A 21,712-nucleotide genomic window follows, 5' to 3' on the forward strand; every position below is an offset into this window, starting at 1 on the left:
GCACAGAAGTCAAATAGGTACACAGGTCGAAAGGTGAAGTTTTTATTTTTATATGCATCAATCTGAAACCTGGAGAGTGACATAGTTTACTTGCAAATAATATACGATATAATAAAAATACTCCATACTCAGAAAGAAACATAGAACAAAAATTTATAAAAATCACTGTGATTGAAACAATAATGAGACCACTTTAAGAGAAAATGGCAACCAAATGAAGTTTGAATGTCAATTTTTCAAATCATTTACTAAAGAGTGATTTTGGAAATCACAGTTTCTGCAGTAACTTTCTCATGGCCTGCTTCTACTGCCTTGTGTCACTACACCCTGATATATTTTATTTCCCTCCCTTGGAACCAGATGAATTCTTGTTGCCAGGAAACTGTGAATTATTTTCTCCTGTACACTGTGGCAGGCTGGGAAAACTACTTTCTCCTTCACTGATGCAGGCACGGCAGTGGCTACATCACAGAGCAACAATTCACCTGAGAGTAATTTCTTCTTGTTGCTTCTCAAACACATCTCTGCCTTTTGCAACACACTGAAAACCTCACTTGATGGCTCAATAAGTGAGGTATCCGTGAAGGACTTCATATGTAAAAGCACGTTCACACAGGTACAGAGATTTTCTTTGCACGCTATTAGGCGCTCCTCGAAAAATTAACAAAGTGCGTGACGCTTCATAACCTGCCTGACAGTGTGACCACACAAATAGTATTGGGACTGCTGCTCTTCGTCACACACCATGTTACAAAGTGGCTCACCAACTTCCTCAGCACAGACATCCCCATCTTCACTAGTTCTGACTGCAAACTACTGCCTTCATTTTCATAATTATCAGTGGCAGTATTAAAGAACTGAGAAAGAGTAATAACCCTCAGTGACGATTTTACTTCTCGTAGCATTGGTACTGGATTTTTGAAGTGGAGCATTGCTAACAGATTTTCCAAGGTATCTTGTGTAAATCTACTTATTAGCAAAAATTTTAATTTCTTCTCATTCAGGAATGTGTTCTGCAATCCCAAAATACCTCCAGCTGTCAAAACTACACCACACTGAACTGGTTTCCAGGCACTGCTCAGCCCAATTTTCAAGTTTCCAAATAATCACAGAGTGTCCTAAAGATGACAGAGAGCCTCACTGTATGTTTGTTCATCAGAACGACTCAGAGGCATAACTGGAGCTCTGGATGTCATGAGGCAAGACCACTCACGAACGTGCTTTAGCAACCGTGCTGTGGTTAAAGTATTTTTCTGCAGTTTCTCTGTCTTTACAGCACACTCACTGGCTGCTGCAGTCTGGCTGTTAATTATGGCAGTAGATGAGCCAACTTTCATTTTCTCGTAATGGTTTGGCCTCAGACATCCCTCACACAGTTTTGGTGCCAGTTTAAGACTTAAACCACTGTCTACCTCAAGCCACTGTTATACACGATTTATATGTACCTCATTACAAGGCAGATCATGTCCCTTGACAACATTTCGTCAGAGGAAGACCGATTGCCCATTGACTAAGTGAATCCTCGTTTTTCAAAATGTGTGGTGTATCTGTGAGGAAAATTAGTTTCCAATTATCATCACAAAGACACTGGCAGAAACTAATTTTGAAAACCTTTCGACAACAATTCCAAATTCTCGCCATACAGCTCAATTCTGCCCTCCCGTCACTGACGCGATGCAGCGAACATTGTACGAGTGCCTAAGATTCCCTAATAAAGCTTATAGTAATGTCTGGGGTGAGAACTGGAAAAAGATGGCCCTGTGTAATGGTAACCTATTGTTTGTTTCCATCTTGAGGTAATACCACCCAGCATAACAACTGATGCATTAGAAGCTATAGTTTTTGCAAGGGCGAGTTCTGGTGGAGGTGTCGTATCATTATCAATGGTGCAGCCAATGCTCAACCACATTCCAATGGTGAGTGATACTAACCTCATCCATCAGGAGAACAGCATGCATCTCCACTGGTAACATGAGGGCAAGCTTGACTCTCACGAAACTCACGAGCTCCCTCGGCACACCAGGTCTAACTTTTATGCTCTGTAGCGAACATATTGGGGTTCTATCTGAAGGAAATGGTAATTTATTTTCCAGCAGGACTTTGTACCCCTTACTACTACAAGGTGGTCGAATTTTTAGCCCTTTCCACTGACCATTTGCTACCTTCACGTGTCCCCTTCACTCATACTACAAACTGATCTGCACCGAATAAACCGTGCAGACTCGCTAAGAGGCTGTCTTTTTCTAAAGACACTCTTCTCTCCCTTTTCTGAGAGAGGGTGAGTTTTCTCTTGAAAGCTTCAGTTCCAGCCTGAAGCTAGGTTCTTCAGGGTGGTGACTTCATCTTCTGTCGTGTCCAAGTTCGCTGCAGGACTGACGTCATTGGTCACATTCGAAGGCTCTCCAACCTCTGGAACACATATTTGCAATATTACAATCTTCAAACATAAAAAGCATTTAATACTGTAATATGTTTTTAGGTAACCAGTAATTGTTTCTCAGTAGGCTGTGGTATGTAATTTAAAGATTCGTAAGATGCCAAAATCTTAGTTTCAAAGGACTGAAGCAAGTCTATGACAATCTGAGTGGTAATATTCCCAGTATGCTCTTAATACTATGAAATGGTAAAGTAATGTCATATCCTACAGTGCAATTGTAGTTGATCAATTGTATTTAATTCTCAACAAACGCTACTATAGTGTTTCCAAAAACCTGTAGGTTCTTTGCTAGGCATCACAGGAACCTGACGGCAATAGAATGTAAAAGAGCTTCACTATACAACACTTCAATAATAACGCAGCACGTGAGAACTGAATACTTAAATTACAAGAGCTGTGCGGCAAGTGTTACTTCCCGATGTGGGTTTTAGTGGAGATTACCTTTAAGGGCAAGTAATTATTATTTACAATAAAAGATTAAATAATGAGGACCAGACCGAACCACAACATTGGACACCTTAGCACCTATTGTGCTACATACTACCAATAAAGGCAAAGCTCTGTATATAGAGTCTGAAAAACACAAATGGTATGGGAAACACCACAGGCTTTTAAGGAAACTTTAGCCAGCTGTGGTAACAAATCAAAGCATCAGTTTTCCCATTTGTTTATAACATTTAACTGTAAATTAGAAATATGGTATATACAGTATCCAATGGCAAGCAGTAGAAACGATATAGCACAAAGGTACGAGAAATTACATTACTTTATATTTCATCAGATACCAATACAAGTGGACTGTGTGTGTGAGAGATGTGGTCCTGTTCACTAAATTACCTTGTGGTGAAGTATTTTGTTCCTTCCATCAACAGACCCTGGACATGTCAGTTTCAAAAATATACAGCTGTTGCAAATGAAATGTTTTAGTCTTCTTCTGTACACAACTCAGGGTTAAAATGAGTGTACAAAATATAACTTCTAAAGAAGGAACTCTAAGCAACACATTTACAACAACTTTAAAAAGGTATATGCTTACTGTACTCAACTGACAAAAGTGTTTCCTACGACAATTACTACGATACAACTAAGCCTACTTTCTGCAAGCATAATGCTGTGAAGGGAAATTCTGTGTGTCCTACTGATCAAAACAACAAATGTGTGCTGTTAGCAGTCACACGAGATTTTCAGAGTGTCATAATTCAGGAGCAAGTGAAAGCATGACGTATGCATATAGCAACTGAAGCTGTGAGCTTTATTTTCCAGTTACCTGTATCCTCAGTACGTTTCTCCAGTAGGCCAACAGGTTTCCTCTCGGCAGGAGCTTTACGATCACCAAAAATTGTTGGCACAGCATTTGGTTTACGTTTTACCACTCCACCAAGTCTGTCGGTTCAAACTGGTCTGGAGTAAAGTGATTCTGGTAAACACAAACAGTGCTATCAGTCAGTTTAGTTACCAACTTCGTTATTTAAGCGATATAAAAATATCAAGACTATACGTTATAACTATATTTTGTAACATAAAATATATGAATCTGTAATATCAATAGAACTCAGCACATGCTACTCGTAACTACATAAAGTGCAAGAAATCAAGAGACGTATGAGTTAGGTACAGTAGCTATACACAAACATTGTAACACTCAGATTCTATCTACAAACTAACTGAAACAATTTCATTTTACATGATACGACTAACATCTTTTAGGGAATGTATCTTCATTCAAGTTTAATTTTCATTAGGTTTAGGTTTCCTGTGTAACAACAAATATTGTACGATGCACGTTGTCTACGCCTGCCTACACTGTGTGATCAAAAGTATCCAGACACCACTAAAAACCACTAAAAATATCAGTTTTTCATATTAGGTGCATAGTCCTGCCACCTACTGCCACTGTTTCCGATGTGATGGTGAAGTGGAAACGTGAAGGGACACGTACAGCACAAAAGCGTACAGGCCGACCTCGTCTGTTGACTGGCAGAGACCGCCGACAGTTGAAGAGGGTCTGTCCAAACCGTCACGCAGGAATTCCAAACTGCATCAGAATCAGAATTCAGTGCAAGTACTATGACACTTGGGAAACTTTGATTTCAAGTTACTTTTGAGTACATTATGGGAGTGAACAGTGGTCAATGTGTTACAAATATTTACTATCAAAAACAGTCTCGATCACGATTTATTTATTGCGGTGTCCGGTTTCGACCACTACTGTGGTCATCTTTAGAGCAATGAGTAAGAACCTCCTTTTGGTGGTAAATCACTACCAGCAATCAGTACTCACCGTAATAAATAAATTGTGATCAAGACTGTTTTTGACAGTAAATACTGGATTTCAAGGTTGAGCGCACAGTGCAACGAGTGTAAACACTGGACGATGGAACAGCGGAGAAACGTTGTGTGGAGAGACAAATCACGGTACACAATGTGGCGATCCGAAGGCAGAGTGTGGGTATTCCGAATGCCCGGTGCACGTCATCTGTCAGCATATGTAGTGTCAACAGCAAAATTCAGAGGCAGCGGTGTTATATGGTGTGGTGGTGTTTTCCATGGACTGGGCTTCCACCCCTTGTTGTTTTGCGTGGCAGTATCACACGCCTACATTGATGTTTTAAGCACCTTCTTGCTTTCCACTGTTGAAGAGCAATTCGGGGATGGTGATTGCATTTTTCACCCCTTGTTGTTTTGCGTGGCAGTATCACACGCCTACATTGATGTTTTAAGCACCTTCTTGCTTTCCACTGTTGAAGAGCAATTCGGGGATGGTGATTGCATTTTTCAACACGATCGAGCACCTGTTTGTATTGCACGACCTGTGACGGAGTGGTTACACGACAATAACATCCCTGTAATGAACTGGCCTGCACAGAGTCCTGACCTGAATCCTAGGGAACATCTTTGGCACGTTTCAGAATGCGGACTTTGTGCCAGGCCTCACCGACCGACATCGATACCCCTCCTCAGTGCAGCACTCCGTGAAGAATGGGCTGCCATTCCCCGAGAAACCCTCCAGCACCTCATCGAACGTATGCAAGCGAGAGTGGAAGGTGTCATCAAGGCTAAGAGTGGGCCAACACCACACTGAATTCCAGCATTACTGACGGAGGGCGCCAGGAACTTTTAAGTCATTTTCATGCATGTGTCCGGATACTTTTGATCACATAGTGTAGTATTTGTATCTGAGACTGTTGAATATACAAGATGCCGTATTAAAAGAGTTAATTATAAATATACTGTACTGTTACGACTGACGATACAATTCAGCTATGCTATTCTTTTTATTTATTTCAATGTTTGTCGAAACGGTAGGCCTACACTATTAAATGCAAGTAACAGGTACTTTACAGAGGCACGTCAGTATCACGCCAATTATTTTCACAAAATTTACTGAAAATGAGGCACTGTTAATTGATCTTTGAAGTACACATAGCCATAGCCAACAACATACATTAAAACATCCAAATACTGTACTTTCCATCTTCAACAATTGGGCCTACACACTGAATATGAAACGAAAATCCGTGTTTACCTATTACACCTTTCGTGTTGCAAAAAATATGTCTTTATAGCAGTCAGTACATTACAGATTAACTAGAAACGTGTAGCTTTCACTATGGTTTGTCCACAAAGACAGACTTGCACACAACGTACCTTTCACAAACAACTGTGACCGGTTTGAGACGAACCACATGTAGTGACACACCAAATCTGATCACTAAGCGAGTCGAAATACAGCAAGTCTGTTACACAGCGTATGTTAAACCTAAAGATTATTTGCACTAATGAATGAAAACTGTTCTTTCCATACAGAAGCGAGAGTCTCATGTGGGCCGCCAGTTGGCTCTGCTGGTTTTCATCGGCCATATTCTCCTTCTTGTTGCATCTCTACCTTCAGAAGGAATTCTGTACAGTTTACCTCCCTTTCTGCCTCAGAACAAAAAGCAAAAAGCACAGCACTGAGGTAGTATTCTACTTAGAACTTTGAAAATACACAACACTGCCCATGCCTCACACACAATGCTTGGGCCCACAACGGCTGCTAATGTTACAAGATGTGATTTCAGCCAACTGTGGATGGCGGCGAACGCAGCAGAATACGATGGCCGTACTTCCCTTTATACGAGGCTGTACTGCCCTGGTAAACACGCCACGACTCCAGCGCTGCAAAGTGGAGTGCATCTCGACTTGCACTGCTGCCAACTTTGGACTTGCTAGCAAAATGGCTTCCTCGTGGAAGAACGGGGACGTGTGTTTAAAATCTTCAATCGTGCAATCGGATAGATCAGCAAGGTTTCACAAGTGAGAAGATAGTACGACACTTGTATGTGGAACAGATTCTGTAAGGATTCAACGTTCACCTTTTGCATTATAAACAACCCACATACAGTACTTGATAGTATATCCTACAGCAGTCTCCAAATAAATTCTTGCCCTTGTGCTATTAGGTGCTAATTATTTTCAACTGTTTGCGCTGGCTGTACGCTACCATCAGAACTTTAATTTCAAAAAGAGCATTACTTACATCTTTATAGGTATTCAACTTCATTAACAATTATTTAACATAATTCCAGTTTATAAGTTACAATGTTTAACCTACTGAAACGGCTTTGCCCTCGCATTTTTTGCGAGTTAATTGCATGCATGAACTCTTGAGTTATTTATGCACCATCCAGGTTGTGGATTCTTTGCAGCTTTTGGAATTAGTGCTTTGCAAGGCTTGTATGTAACACATAAATGAGATACTTCATGACCTTAATTCAAGATGGGAGTGTCATTCTGTAAAAATATAATTCATCCAGAAATCCCATCCAACCTTGCTATCTGAATCAGCACTTAGTGTGTCAAAGTGAAAACTTTGTATGTCTCTTCACTTCTGCTGCCCCAGTATCTGTATCTCTCAGGTAAGTTTTCATCTTTGTGTATGTCTCTTTGTGACCTACTAAGTAAATACAATCTTTAATTGATGGCAGTATGTTTGAACACTGATTTTAATAATTACCAGCAGCAGGAATGTACAGGTTACTCAATTCAATTAAACATCTCAGTATCTTAGTTTGTTGCTGTTAAGGCTAAATATAATTTACAGAAATGCAATTTTTGCAACTGCTAGTACTACTGCTGCAGCTACAAGTTATAGAACCATAGATATCAGAACTTTACGTGTGCATTTATTGTGACGTGCAGATACTACGTAACTAATTTTTTTTTCGTCACTACCCACAAGACCAAACTGACTACTACATCTAAATTATGCTGAACGAGGTGGAGCAGTGGATAGCACAATGGAATCGTATTCAGAAAGACAGTGGTTCAAACCCGCGTCCAGACATCCCATTTCAGATGTTCCGTTATTTCTCTAAATCACTTCAGCGAAATGCCGGGATGGTTCCTATCAAAGTGCAAGGCCTTACTTCCTTTAACATCCTTTGCTAATCTGAGCTTTTGATCCAATCATTATTTTGTACATTTGAGAGAGATGCAACCTCGTGACAAGAAAGTGATGCTGTAGCAGTTTCCACCAATAGTGCTGCAGGAGGGAAATGACATGGAGGCTTCTGGGTGAATCAGACTGAATAATGGAACAGCTATGGCCACCACAAGCGACGTGGAATCAGGAGGAATTGCTACACCAATCCACACCAACAAAATCTAAGGAGACTGAAGATCGCTATTTTCGTGCAGCGCAACTACTTGCGCAGATACCCTGAAACAAAATGAGAATGGTAATGTGGGCAGTTTCATAAAATATCTGGCATCAGTTTGTGAAATCAATTAGAAGGCATAGAGCAAGACCACTGTAGCACATCAATAAACTGTGTGTGTTACCCGTATGCACACTATTTAAACAAAATTTGATTGCTGTCTTGGAAATAAACTAAACCCTTATTACTTCCTGAGAGAACTGAATGCGAGTGTTTTCACATGACCCTCGACTGTGTTCAAAATGACTCCTGTCAGCTATTGTAATTATGTAGCTCTGCACTACTAACCCCCCCCCCCCCCCCCCCCGCCCCCCCACGTGAACCTTGGACCTTGCATCTGTATCAAGCAAGCCTTCCCATTAGGGAAGGCTTGCGTGAAACAGATGCAGATAACCATACTGTAGGTGCACACCCACAAAAGAGGGGTATCTGTTGAGAGGTCAGACAAACGTGTGGTTCCTGAAGAAGAGCAGTAGCCTTTTCAGTAGTTGCAATAGGCAACAGTCTGGGCAATTGACTGAACTGGCCTTGTAACATCACGCAAAATTGTCTTTCTGTGGTTGTACTGCAAACAGCTGAAAGCAAGGGGAAACTACAGCCATAAGTTTTCCTGGGGGCATACAGCTTTGCTGTACGGTTAAATAATGATGACATCCTCTCGGGTAAAACACTACAGAGGTATAATACTTCCTGAATTGGATTTCCGATCAGGGACTGCTCAGGAGAACATCATTATCAGGAGAAACAGAACAGGGGTTTTATGGATTGGAGCGTTGACTGTCAGACCCCTTAACTGGGCAGATAGGTTGGAAAATTTAAAAATGGAAATGGATAGGTTAACGTTAGATATAATGGGAACTAGTTAGTTGATTGGCAGGAGAAACTGAACTTCTGGTCAGGTGAATACAGGGTCATAAATACAGAATCAAATAGGGGTAATGCAGGGGTAGCTTTAATAATGAATGAAAATTAGGAATGCGGATAAGCTACTACAAACAGCAGGGTGAAAGCTTTTGCACAGTAGTACAGGTTAATATGCAAACTAGCTCTGCACATGATGCATTGAAGAAATATATAATGAGATAAAAGAAATTATTCACATAGTTAAGGGAGAAAAAAATGTAATACTCATTGGGGACTGGAATTCAGTAGTAGGAAAAGGAGGAGAAGGAAAAGTAGTAGGTGAATATGGAGGTTTAAGAATCATGAAAGAAGGTTGTATCTGTGGAAGAGACCTGGAGACACCAAGAGATTTCAGATTGATTATACAGGGCATTACAAAAACGTACGACCAAACTTTCAGGAAACATTCCTCACACACAAATAAAGAAAAGATTTTATATGGACATGTGCCCGGAAACGCTTAATTTCCATGTTAGAGCTCATTTTAGTTTCGTCAGTATGCACTGTAATTCCTCGATTCACCGCCAGTTGGCCCAAACGAAGGAAGGTAATGTTGACTTCGGTGCTTGTGTTGACATGCGACTCATTGCTCTACAGTACTAGCATCGAGCACATCAGTACGTAGCATCAACAGGTTAGTGTTCATCACGAACGTGGTTTTGCAGTCAGTGCAACGTTTACAAATGCGGAGTTGGCAGATGCCCATTTGATGTACGGATTAGCACGGGGCAATAGCCGTGGCGCGGTACGTTGTATCGGACAGATTTCCAGAACGAAGGTGTCCCGACAGGAAGACGTTCGAAGCAATCGATCGGCGTCTTAGGGAGCACGGAACATTCCAGCCTACGATTCGCGACTGGGGAAGACCTAAAACGACGAGGACACCTGCAACGGACGAGGCAATTCTTCGTGCAGTTGATGATAACCCTAATGTCAGCGTCAGAGAAGTTGCTGCTGTACAAGGTAACGTTGACCACGTCACTGTACGGACAGTGCTACGGGAGAACCAGTTGTTTCCGTACCGTGTACAGCGTGTGCAGGCACTATCGGCAGCTGATTGCCCTCCACGGGTACACTTCTGCGAATGGTTCATCCGACAATGTGTCAATCCTCATTTCAGTGCAAATGTTCTCTTTACGGGTGAGGCATCATTCCGACGTCATCAAATTGTAAATTTTCACAGTCAACAGGTACGGGCTGACGAGAATCCGCACGCAATTGTGCAATTATGTCATCGACACAGATTTTCTGTGAACGTTTGGGCAGGCATTGTCGGTGATGTCTCGATTGGGCCCCACGTTCTTCCACCTACGCTCAATGGAGCAGTTATGATTTCATACGGGATACTCTCCCTGTGCTGCTAGAACATGTGCCTTTACAAGTACGACACAACATGTGGTTCGTGCACGATGGAGCTCCTGCACATTTCAGTCCAAGTGTTCGTACGCTTCTCGACGACAGATTCGGTGACCGATGGATTGGTAGAGGCGGACCAATTCCGTGGCCTGCTCGCTCTACTGACCTCAACCCTCTCGACTTTCATTTATGGGGGCATTTGAAAGCTCTTGTATACGCAACCCCGGTACCAAATGTAGACTCTTTGTGCTCGTATTGTGGACGGCTGTGATACAATACGCCATTCTCCAGGGCTGCATCAGCGCATCAGGGATTCCGTGCGACGGAGGGTGGATGCACGTATCCTCGCTAACGGAGGACATTTTGAACATTTCCTGTGACAAAGTGTTTGAAGTCACGCTGGTACGTTCTGTTGCTGTGTGTTTCCATTCCACAATTAATGTGATTTGAAGAGAAGTAATAAAATGAGCTCTAACATGGAAAGTAAGCGTTTCTGGACACATGTCCACATAACATATTTTCTTTATTTGTGTGTGAGGAACGTTTTTGTAACACCCTGTATGGTGGTAAGACAGATTTGGGAAACAGGTTTTAAGTTCTATGACATATTCCAGGGGCAGATGTGGACTCTGTACACAATTTACTGGTTATGTACTATATATTAAAAATGAAGAAATTACAAAATGGTAGGAATTTCAGGAGTTGGGAGCTGGATAATCTGAAAAAATCAGAGGTTGTAGAGTGTTTCAGAGAGAGCATTAGAGGACAATAAAAGGGGAATGGAATACAGTAGAAGGAGAATGGGTAGCTTAGAGGGATGAAATAGTGAAGGCAGGAGAGGATCAAGTAGGTAAAAAAAGACGAGGGCTAGTAGAAATCCTTGGGTAACAGAAGAAATATTTAATTTAATTCATGATGGGAGAAAATATAAAAACGCAGTAAATGAAGCAGGCAAAAGGGAATACAAAAGTCTCAAAAATGAGATCGACAGGAAGTGCAAAATGGCTAAGCAGGGATGGCTAGAGGACAAATGTAAGGATGTAGAGGCTTATCTCACTAGGGGTAAGATAGATACTGCCTACAGGAAAATTAAAGAGACCTTTGGTGAAAGGAGAACCACTTGTATGAATATCAAGATCTCAGATGGAAACCCAGTTCTAAGCAAAGAAAGGAAAACAGAAAGGTGGAAGGAGTATATAGAGGGTCTATACAAGGGCGATGTACTCAGGGACATTATTATGGAAATGGAAGAGGACGTAGATGAAGATGAGGTAGGAGATATGACACTGTGTGAAGAATTGGTGAGAGCACTGAAACACCTAAGTAGAAACAAGGCACCGCAAGTAGACATCATTCCGTTAGAGCTACTGATACCCTTGGGAGAGCCAGCCCTGACAAAACTCTGCCATCTGGTGAGCAAGTTGTATGAGACAGGCGAAGTATCCTCGGACTTCAAGAAGAATATAACAACTCCATATCCATAGAAAGGAGGTGCTGACAGGTGTGTGAACCACCAAACTATCGTTTTAATAAGTCACCATTGCAAAACAGACAAATGAAAAAACTGGTAGAAGATGGCCTCAGGAAGATCAGTTTGGGTTCTGTTCAAATGTAGGAACACGCGAGCCAATTCTGACCCCACTACTTACCTTAGAAGCTATGTTAAGGAACGGTAAACCTACATTTACAACATTTGTAGGCACAGAGAGCTTTTGACAATGTTGACTGGAACAAGCTCTTTCAAATTCTCGTGATAAATACAGGGCGCGAAAGGCTATTTACAATTTGTACAGAAACCAGATGGCAGTTATAGGAGTCGAGGGGCATGAAAGGGCAGCAGTGATTGAGAAGGGAGTGAGACAGGGCTGTAGCATTGTGGCACAACTTGGCTAGAAGAAGTAAGTCGGTAGGAACATTCTGAGGGATCGACGATCACCTACTTAGTACTGGAGGGAAGCGTGGAGGGTAAAAATTGTAGATTGAGACCAAGAGATGAATGCAGGAGGATGTCGGTTGCAGCAGTTACTCTGAGATGAAAAGGTTTGCACAGGATGGAGTAGCACGGAGAGTTGCATCGAACCAGTCTTTGGACTGAAGATCACAACAACACCACCTCTGTACTACCAAATCACAACATATGTTGCCCGCCTGAAGACTGTGTGACATGGCGTACATTTATGGGCACAACTATCAGGTTATACTCTCTTGTATTAGTGCACGGTGAAGTGCTGTATGCCACACGTGTCCAGAAACGCTGCATTATTTGTAGATCTGAGTAACTCTACGGGAACCAGATTTTAGGAATGCACAAGTGAAATAAAACACAGTTGTGTGCTTTGTGTGTACATGCACCACTGCTCTGGCTTTCAGTGCAGATTTTGATAGGCAGTTCAGTTAATTTGTTAGTTGCCGCTTGACTCTTAGAGGGATGTGTAGCTGGTTCACATTTCACAGCCACGTTCTTATTACAGCTCCACAGAAGAAGGTCTGAATTGATTGGTGATTACTGTAGAGCTCAAAACGAATTTCCTACATTTAGTAAAGTGTATTATACACGAGCAACATCATTACACAGTGTTACTGCATAAAATTCAGTTGTCATCTCTGTAGCCACCAACAACGAACTGTTGTTACTGTTAATTGGAATCCCATCAGGACCTGGCGATTTATTTATTTTCAACCCATTCATTCAGCTGCTTCACAACCCCAGGGATGTCTATCACTACGTCCTCCATACGGGAATCTGCACGAGACTCAAACGGCGGTATGTTTGTACGATCCTCCTGCGTGAAAGATTTCTCAAATGCTAAATTTAAAATTTCAGCTTTCGTTTTGCTGTCTTCCGTTGCCAGGCCAGACTGATCAGTGAGTGACTGGACGGAAGCCTTAGAGCCGCTTACCGATTTTACATAAGACCAGAATTTCCTTGGGTTTTCAGCAAGATCTTTTGCTAAGGTACGACGGTGGTAGTGGTTGTATGCTTTGCGCATTGCTCTTTTTACAGCAACAAGAATCTCCACTAACTTTCGCCTGTCATCATTCTCCCGATCTTTCTTGTACCGCGAGTGCAACTGTCTTTGCTTCCTGAGCATTCTCCCAATTGCACTGTTAAACCAAGGTGGGTCTTTTCCGCCCGTAACCCACTTTTTCCGCACATATTTGTCCAATGTGTTTAAAATTTGCCCATAATTCTTCCACGTCCATCGTACCGGAAGTAAATGAAGTCGATTCATTTACTAAGTGGGATGCTAACAACTGCTTATCCGCACTTTCTAGTAAGAACACTCTCCTACCCTTCATGACCGACTTTTTAACTTTCGTAACCATAGTCGTAATGACAACATCACGATCACTAATCCCTGTCTCAACACTGACACCATCGACGTCTGTTCTGTTCGTGGCTGCCAGATCTAAAATATTTCCATTACGCACTGGCTGTCGATTTAGCTGCTCAAGACAGTTTTCGGATAATGTGTTCCAAAGTAATTCACACCACAGCTTGTCTGTACCACCTGTAATGAATCTATAGACATCCCAGTCTATACTAGATAGGTTGAAGTCACCTCCGACTAATATAGCACGATCCACGTACTTCTGCGATACAGAGTGTAGACTCTCTCTGAATGATTCTAGAACTGTCACGGTGGAATCTCGTGGCCGGTAATAACACCCAACAATTAACTTTATTTCCCCTTGCTCTGTTAAACGTGTGCAAATAACTTCACAATCTACTTTGACCTCAGTAGACACAATATTTTTGTCAACTGCAATGAAGACACCACCTCCTACGGTGTCTAATCTGTCTTTCTGATACACATTCCGACCCTCACTAAATATTTCAGAACTTCCTATCTCAGGGTTCAGCCAGCTCTCAGTCCCGAGAGAATAATTTGCGCACCACACGCTTCCTGGAGGGCAGTAAATTTGGGAACTTTATTCCGAACACTCTGAAAATTTACTGCTAATATCTTGATAGGTGGAGTGTATTTAAAGTGAGCGCGTCCCGATTTCCCTGCCCGCACGTCGACTGGTGAGTGTTCATCAGGACACCTCGCACTGCTGCCTAGCCTAAAAAACCCCCCTGTGCACGCCGCAAGTACTCTGCTACCCGAGTAGCCGCTTCCTTTGTGTAGAGCACCCCTGACCTACCTAGGGGCGTCCTACAATTCCCCAACCAATAGGGCAAGTGGGAACACGTAGGAGGGTTTTCGCAGTTGGGAGTTAAATGATCATTGTAGATGATGAATCTGTAGTAATGACAGTCTCTGACTAGGTATCAGGAAGGCTCTACTTTGTGTTCTGGTAACAGATGAGCACCGCATTCTGAAGGTGGCGATCTACGGTTGAGGGGTCTTCAGAAAAGATGCGAATGAGGAATATAGGGCCAGAATTGTGGCGAATTCAGTGGGCTCTTTGGATCTGCGTGTCAGGATTTCGACTCTGCTTCCACACAACTGCCCCCACTGGGATCCCGGGGTCCACCACCGTCAATCGCAAAAATGAAAGTGAGCAGGAGGTGGGGCGTCGAAGCCATCTGCGTCACAGTGGACTGTTTTTGAGGAAGGATGCATGTGGACCAATGGTGATGGCAGGTAGACTGGGGGGGGGGGGGACAGAGACTGTGCCAGAGACTGTGCCAGAGACTGTGCCAGAGACTGTGCCAGAGACTGTGCCAGAGACTGTGCCAGAGACTGTGCCAGAGACTGTGCCAGAGACTGTGCCAGAGACTGTGCCAGAGACTGTGCCAGAGACTGTGCCAGAGACTGTGCCAGAGACTGTGCCAGAGACTGTGCCAGAGACTGTGCCAGAGACGGAGAGATATATAGAGAGATATTGGAAATGTGCATTGCAAATCTAATGGTGCAGGCTGCTGTTAAGACCAGAGATGACAAACGCTTTGGTATATGTTGTCAATTAGGATGGACTCTGTCTGTTTTCTTTGACATTTGTACATCAGCAGTTGTTCAAGGATGTACAATTTTCTGCCCAATCACGTTACATGAGACAAAATACATGTTTATGCCTTTACGTATCACGACATTGGCAATCTGATATGAAATACTACCCACAAATGGTACGGTATAGGTGGTCTTATTTTATGTTTGTTTTGTGTGCTGTGATTCTTTTGCAACTATTTGTGTTTTTCAGGGATTCAGCTACACTGGTGTTTATTTCAATCTCTTGTTTACATTTATCTTCAGAGTGTTGTAGTTGGGTTGCTGTTCCTCTTGACAACATACCAGAATGCTGCCATTTTGGGGCTGTGGGATGACAAGAGGAGTTGTGGATGGCGGAATGTTGTTGTAGGCTTCCAATAAATTCCAATTTTATGTCTACTACTTGTTATTGTAATGGTCAGGTCTAGTAAGTTTACAATGGTGCCTACTTTGTCCTCAACTGTGAACTTAATACCTTTATGTGGGGTGCTGAACAATTAGATAACTCACTGCTAGTTAATTGTGATGTATATGGCACAGAAAGGAGACCGTGACCACTGGAGGTACTACACTTTAGTTATTTTATTTACATATTTGGATTTATGTTCGAGTCTTAGTGGCCTCCACACAGCCATTTTCTAAATAGTGGTTTGTTTCTTTACACACGGTGCCTCAGGTTACCCTAAAATCCTGACACAATGCACACCTCTATTAAGACAAGTAAATCAACCTGACGCCTGAAATATTTGTCTGGACTGTAGCCTTAAATGGAACTGAATCGTGAGCAATAAACAGCATAGACAAGAGGAGAATAGAAGCTGTTTAAATGTCGTGCTGCAGAAGAATGCTAAAGATTAGGTGGGTAGACTGAACCACCAATTAAGAGGAAATGTTTTTGAACAACGTCCCACACGTACACTCTATCATTTTATTTTACCAATTTCACGTTTGTGACTAGTTTTGCCAACTGCGACCAGTGGCGATGCATCATTCCAGATGGATAATGTGGCGGATCCCAAAATTAATCACAAAGACTGGAACATCAAGTAATAAAATAAAAACAATGTATTATGGCCGTGGAACTTCTACGCTATCATAAACAGTTTATCACTTGCTGACTCACGAAGTTCTCCAATGACAGTAATGGAGAAGATCATGATACATGATGATAATGGAGAAGATCATGATAGATAAACAGGTACATAATCTGGGAGGATAGAAATTTATGGCACCCCCTGCCTATAAGTGCAGTCACGTTAACATGAAACATTGAGAGGTAAAAAGTAACGGTGAATTGGGATGTGTTGGCAGTAAAAATTTTAGAGAGAGACAAAGCCTCAAATACTGTAGGTGAGTTCAAATGGACGAACGTTGCAGTAGTTATTCGGAGATTAAGAAGCTCGCACATGACGGACTAGATTGGAGATGTGATGAAGTCAGTCTAAGGAGTGACGACCACAATATTTAAGTAGCAGTAATGCAGGTACGAAAAGCAGTCAGGCTGATCGAAGGCAAGAAAACCCACATGCTGGCTGACCCTCATAGAATTCCAAACAGGTGTTTGTTCTTCCCTCGTTTGTCTCTTATTTTCCATTTCTAATCATCAGTAAAGAGTCCAACTGCAGCCTTTGGTCCACCAAACTTGTGTACATCTATTCTGCCTGAAAATTTCAACAACTGTTACAGTCCTTCACGTAACAAAACTTATACAGATGCACAAAGCCACAGAGAAAGGAACACAAAGTCTAGAATGAGTTTTGGACTCGTTTCACTTAAATAGTACTGTCAAGTTAGAGCAGAGTACGGAAGCTGGTCTGGAGAAAATACAAGCAGTAACAGTGTGGAAGTAATGCAGCACCACGACCGGCCGTGAGTTAACACAGCTGTCAGCCGTGTAATCGGGGTGCCGAGTGAACTGCTGTCTGTTGGAACAATGTCTCACACGTGTGCTGTTACTGTCGCTCCAACTTGCAGATGTGGATATGCTGATTATCGCCTGCATCTGAATAGGGTGGCTAGGGAGAGGTACTAGATGAGCATCTGGCAGGATGCGTAAGGCAACACATCTTTTGGCTAGAATCAGATTACAGACAGACAGCTTTGATAGGAATTACAACTGCGTAGAACCATCAAATATGGAATAGTTACCAGAAAATATAAATTAGTTTGTTCCGTCAAAACATTAGGATGCTGAATGAATAGGTAGATGAGCTTCTTTTATGTCAGGAAGGTGTATGAATTTCGGGTGTGTCTTTTTTGCCTCTCTCAGTACCATGTACTCTCAGTGATGCAGAAATTAAATATAAGGTTCAAATGGCTCTGAGCACTATGGGACTCAACTGCTGTGGTTATCAGTCCCCTAGAACTTAGAACTACTTAAACCTAACTAACCTAAGGACATCACACACATCCATGCCCGAGGCAGGATTCGAACCTGCGACCGTAGCAGTCGCACGGTTCCGGACTGCGCGCCTAGAACCGCGAGACCACCGCGGCCGGCTTAAAATATAAGGGATTACAGGCTAGCATCATGTGTGTGTACAGTTTACTTGGAAAAGGGAAAGATGTTAACACAAAAGCAAAAATATACACTTCTAATTATAACACTCCTCAGGGGTCTAGGAGACTATCAGTGATTTAGGAGAAATCTAGACGAATTGTTGAGCTTTCTGCCAAACAAGTTGAATCAGTCATTAGTTTGTGAGGATTTTAATGAACTTTTCTTAGAAGATTCTGACAGGTAAAAAGTGCTAGAACCATTATTTGGGTGTTTGAATCTGATTCTGGTAGTGAATTTAGCAACTTGTGAGCAGGGAGACAAGAGGACCCCGAATCAAAATATTTATTGACACAGCTCAGGCTGAACAAGTGATGTGCAAGAAATTGTTAATGGAAATGGGAAATTTATTTGAAGCCTATGACAGTATAAGTTCTTATTCAGCAAAACCACTGGATTTTAATGAGTGTCTAAAATATTTGCAGATATATACATATTCTGACAAATTAATAATGCAGACATCTTTAGCGTATTTCTGCAGACTAGTATATTATGGAATAATTGCTTGCTTAAGTTAATAGCAAAGAGGGGAACTATTCATGCATCAATTATCTACTGGATGTACACCACGTTTCTCATTTTTTGAAGTATTGCAAGCGTTTCTATAGCTATCAAAGTTTCACAATTACTATTTTTCATGGCTATCTGTATGGGACTGGATGAAATTATTTATACTTCTTGCCCCCTTTAAAAAAATACAGTACAATAAAAACTTATTTTTATTTAAAGTGTTACTTAATACAATGTGGCAGATACTGAAGATATAAAACAAATTTTTCCATGCTACCTGTCTCCTACGGGCATGTTTCAAAAACATCTTCCTCTCAGCAATAGCCTTGCGTACGATTAGTGTTTTACTATGGCAAAAAGAGTTTTCTGCAGCGCTGGTTTAACTGTCACAAATTCATTAGTTCCTATGGTTTAAAATGGCTCTGGAGTAAAGCGATTTGATTAATCACTGAAACAATTATCATCTAATCTCATTACGTCAGCCGTGTATTAAAGGTGCAAAAATTTTGTAACTGTCCATTACAATTATATTTAGCAATGAAAACGTTGTTCATCTGCAAAAAAAATAAAACTTTACGAATATTACTGATAGTAACACACAATCTGCATACGTTCGGCTGACACACAATAATACCTTCTCATCTGTGGCGTTCCACTTACAGTATTGCTCGAACGCAATTTAATTTTTAATTTAAAAACTTAGCTGCTCCTCTTAAGTAACATTCATTTCTTGGTATGTTATTTCTGTTATGTTTAATTTTTAGCAATATTTCACACACATGTTGAAGTTCTATTTGCACTTGAGATCGTTTACTGGAGTAACATCTTACACAAACAGTTGTAAAATAACGAGAAATTAATTATGCTGCTCTCATTCCGTTTGCTTTCGTTTTACATTTTTCCTGTTCGTTTCAATTCGTCACTCCCGTGATAATGCACTGAACACAGTTTAAAAAAAAATAACAAAAAATAAAATAAAAAGAAATAGGTAAACGTCCTTCAGGATTTGCACACCACAAACTGAAACGTAACCGTCTTGGGCCTCAGTTATGACATTTTTTTTCTGTTTTTCCAAGTGTACACCTGTGAAAGCACCGATACTGTACATCTGAATTTAACCTCAACAATCTACTACTAGTTATGTCAAGAACTTTAACAAGTTAAAATACTGCAGGTCTCTACTACGTGATATACTCGGTGCGGAATCTTAAATTTTCTAATCCACGTTAATGCGCGAAAATTGCACTTACTTTACACAAAGCAGTTGCTTTTGTAATCTGCCAGTATGCTCTGCAGATGTTCATCAGCCGTATTATTCTTCTTCTTCCTGCGTCCCTCTCTTCTTCTCTTCGAAGGTACAACCAAAAGCACAGCATTGTTAGTTTATTCAAGACGAGAAAGCCCAATATCTCCTACTTTAAACGAACATGTCACGAACTGCAGTCAGCTGTAACCTGTGCAGTGTGCGCCGTGCGGATGTGAAACAGTTGCAGGCAGCGACTCGACCTGCCATCTGTCTGCGGCAGTTGGTACTGTGGCCGGCAACTCCTGCCCTCTCGCGCCTCTCCGGTACACTACGTACAGTCGGCCAAGTGTCTTTTCCGCCATTACACCTCGTGCCGTCTTCTCCAGACCGGGTCCCGCAACGTACCAAATTCTGAAGATTAACTTATCATAAGACCAATTAAAGGATGTTGATTCTTAGAACTGTTTCCCAAATCAATTACACATCAAAATGTGATTCAGATCAAATAGAACAACTCTAGAGTTACACACAAGCAGCAAACAGATAAAATTCATTGAACCTAACAATGACTTTTTTCATTTGTGGGAACTGAAGATAATGATTATCGACTGCATGGACAGGGAATGAAATAATTAGGAGAGTGAAAATCTGGCCTACTCGGCAGAGTTTCCAACACTAAGCGAGTATACTGAGCCTCCGATTTGTGCGAAAAAGGAAGTTAGGGAGCACTACGATTAGCAGTTATGACTTTTCAAGATCTTTCGCGCATTCATAGACAGTGAGAAACACCCTCGCATTGTTCCACGATATGTGATGCGCACAATTGCAATACATTTTCATCTACAACATATGACGTGGTTTGACCAACCACACCTTACAAAAATTGCATTGTAGAGACCTTCATGCAAAATTCTACCAGGCGGCTTCCTCTTTCATTCCTTCCCCCCAATCCATATTCACCTACTACGTTTCCTTCTCTCCCTTTTCCTACACTCGAATTCCAGTCACCCATGACTATTAAATTTTCGTCTCCCTTCACTATCTGAATAATTTCTTTTATTTCATCATACATTTCTTCAATTTCTTCGTCATCTGCAGAGCTAGTTGGCATATAAACTTGTACTACTGTAGTAGGTGTGGGCTTCGTATCTATCTTGGCCACAATAATGCGTTCACTATGCTGTTTGTAGTAACTTACCTGCATTCCTATTTTCCTATTCATTATTAAACCTACTCCTGCATTACCCCTATTTGACTTTGTGTTTATAACCCTGTAGTCACCTGACCAAAAGTCTTGTTCCTCCTGCCACTGAACTTCGCTAATTCCCACTATATCTAACTTTAACCTATCCATTTCCCTTTTCAAATTTTCTAACCTACCTGCCCGATTAAGGGATCTGACATTCCACGCTCCGATCCGTAGAACGCCAGTTTTCTTTCTCCTGATAACGATGTCCTCTTGCGTAGTCCCCGCCCGGAGATCCGAATGGGGGACTATTTTACCTCCGGAATATTTTACCCAAGAGGATGCCATCATCATTTAATCATACAGTAAAGCTGCATGCCCTCGGGAAAAATTACAGCCGTAGTTTCCCCTTGCCTTCAGCCGTTCGCAGTACCAGCACAGCAAGGCCATTTTGGTTAGTGTTACAAGGCCAGATCAGTCAATCATCCAGACTGTTGCCCTTGCAACTACTGAAAAGGCTGCTGCCCCTCTTCAGGAACCACACGTTTGTCTGGCCTCTCAGCAGATACCCCTCCGTTGTGGTTGCACCTACGGTACGGCTATCTGTATCGCTGAGGCACGCAAGCCTCCCCACCAACGGCAAGGTCCATGGTTCATGGGGGGGATATATATATTAGAGGTTTTAATACCTTATCAGATTACTTTTAAAAGACATAGTCTGGCACACCATCCAGTCCACATGAATATTTGATTTTGAGTGACCTTATTATTTGTTTCACCTCTGTTTCCATGACTGTTTGAAGGAACATAGACTTAACACTAGCATTTAAATAATTTGGTAGGCACGCAGGTCCATCGTCATACTGATTTTCGATTAACTG

The 21,712-nt window shown here is 41.7% G+C and overlaps 1 long non-coding RNA gene across 1 annotated transcript; it reads right to left on the reverse strand.

Moving 5' to 3' along the window:
• Nucleotides 1–912: 912 nt before the first annotated feature.
• On the reverse strand, nucleotides 913–19,855 carry LOC124553701. The gene is made up of 3 exons (XR_006968111.1): nucleotides 19,650–19,855; nucleotides 3,705–3,854; nucleotides 913–2,409 (listed from the first exon to the last, which is right to left on the reverse strand). It is a non-coding gene; the product is annotated as an uncharacterized LOC124553701 (long non-coding RNA).
• Between the last annotated feature and the right edge of the window lie 1,857 nt (nucleotides 19,856–21,712).

Source organism: Schistocerca americana, chromosome 11 (genome assembly GCF_021461395.2).
Source record: "Schistocerca americana isolate TAMUIC-IGC-003095 chromosome 11, iqSchAmer2.1, whole genome shotgun sequence".
NCBI lineage: Eukaryota > Metazoa > Arthropoda > Insecta > Orthoptera > Acrididae > Schistocerca > Schistocerca americana.